The sequence below is a fragment of the Phoca vitulina genome, unplaced genomic scaffold (assembly GCF_004348235.1).
Source record: "Phoca vitulina isolate PV1807 unplaced genomic scaffold, GSC_HSeal_1.0 scaffold4, whole genome shotgun sequence".
Lineage (NCBI taxonomy): Eukaryota > Metazoa > Chordata > Mammalia > Carnivora > Phocidae > Phoca > Phoca vitulina.
Genome location: NW_022589707.1, coordinates 11,246,543 through 11,248,429, shown reverse-complemented (window position 1 = coordinate 11,248,429; position 1,887 = coordinate 11,246,543). Strand labels below are relative to the sequence as shown.

Genomic DNA, 1,887 nt, shown 5'->3' with positions numbered 1-1,887 from the left:
GGGGGGGGGGGCTGAGCTGCACTGGCCTGATGGCTTCCCAATAAGCTGCCCTTGCCCAAAAGAATGGGAGGAGTCTTGCTGGGGTTCTGGGCAGGGGCTGAGCAGCTCTTGTGAAGGAGAAGGAAATTCAAGTTTGGACGTGACTGACCGGATGAGAGCTCATCCTAGACGGGTATGTGTGGCACAGGGAGGAACACCAGGATGAACACAGCCTGACCAGCACTCAGGATGGAGTGAAGGCTGGGGAGAGACAGGCCAGCAGGTTTGGCCACCTGTATTTGGTAATTTCAAAAGGTCAGAGGTGAATGGGATTTGGGTTTTGTTTGTTTTTAGGCAGTATGGTGGTTTTGTTTTGTGTTTTTAGGCAGTGTGCTGTGGAACCCCACACAATCTCAAGCCAGAGTCGAAACAAAAGGGAGGTGGGTGTTCAGCCCAGAGCTTAAAGGAAAAGAGAGAAGACATAGCTTTTCAAGTGTACTTTGTTTCTTTGCAGTCCTTAAAGACATTCCAGTAGCTGTGGAGACCATATTGAGCAGAGAGAATGGGTAATAAGAGAAACTGAAACAAAATGGTGAAGTGAAACAGTGAATTCTCTCACTCAAATGAAACACATGACGGCTTCTTACATGTCCTACAGAATCACTGGGGGAGATAATTTGCTGTTTCAATGCAGAAGATGGGGAAAATCGTAAATGGAGAAGTCTTGTCTTTCTTCATTTGGAAAGAGGGTTACCAAGGTAGAAATCGGTAAAAATGTGTAAATAACTACTTAGCAGTCTCTGGTGTTCTCTCATAATTGAGTCACATAAATCCCGACTCTTCCTCCAAATCCCAGCAGAATGGGAGCCAAGGCCTTAGTACCAACTTCACGATTCTCCAGAAGTAGGTAACTGGGAGTACCCCCTGCTCCGGACCTGCACCACCAGACCTGGGCTGGAGCCCAAAAAGGCCCTACGACTGTTCCGAGCACCTGGGCAACAAGGCCACCCCTGTCAAGCGTCGGAGCCGGAGACCCATGCCTCGCCCGCCTCAGATGGAAAAGCAGGCTTGGCCCACTGGCTCCGGTCCTCTCACCATTCACCAGCAGAGGGCGCTGGCGGCTGGCTCCAGTCCGCCTCAAGGATGTGAAGGTGACAGAATGAGCGGAGCCCCAGTGGCAGAGGGACAGAGACACCCAGGTGGACTGGGCGGCTGGAATCAGAGACCTCAGGCCCTAACCTCATCCTGAGAAGCTCCACCAACGCAGGGAAGAAAAGGAACACTATGACCTCCCTGACTGCAGCCCAAAGCAATAGGAAGAGCACAAACCTCAGCTAGCCAGCGCAGTGGGAGACAGGACGGCCTAGCTCCGAGGCAAAGCGACAAGCAAACCTCCCACACGGCTCAGTCCTACAGCTGCCAACAGCGGGCACGCAGGGCCTCAGCTCGCAGCTGACCAGCTCCCTGTCGGAACATCTGCCTCTCCAAGGGCAAAGGGCGAAGGGAGACGCTCCGCTGCATGCACGCGTTCCAGAAAGAGATACCAGGTGACCATGAGAACATTCTTTTTTTTAAAAAAGATGAAAAATGAGCAAATATATACAAAATACTGTCAATCCCTCCTGGGCCAACAGAGCAGCCAGCACGCTGCATCTCCTGCTTCCTGAACTTTCCTCCCCGCCACCTGGGGCATGCCTCTTGTGCAGCCCAGCGTGCTGGTCTCTGGGGCACTCGTGCCACGACTCAGTGTGGCTCCCGTCCAGTCTCTGCAGCTGGACAGAGCCGGGGTTCCCTGGACAGTCTTTCCCTGAGGAGTCCCCACACTGGCCAGGAGCGGGAAGCAGAGTGCCCTGTCTTCCTGTCCTGTTTCTCCACTCCCCCCAGGATAATACTGCTTCCGTGGGTGTC

At 53.4% G+C, this 1,887-nt stretch overlaps 1 protein-coding gene across 1 annotated transcript in view; it reads right to left on the bottom strand.

The window, feature by feature from the left end:
* The window catches only part of CYREN (cell cycle regulator of NHEJ), a 7,376-nt gene extending 5,982 nt beyond the window's left edge, over nucleotides 1-1,394 (bottom strand). Inside the window, exon 1 of the mRNA XM_032401534.1 lies at nucleotides 1,309-1,394. The gene's annotated coding sequence lies outside the window, so the exon portion shown is untranslated. The remainder of the gene's footprint in view (nucleotides 1-1,308) is intronic.
* Nucleotides 1,395-1,887: the final 493 nt, after the last annotated feature.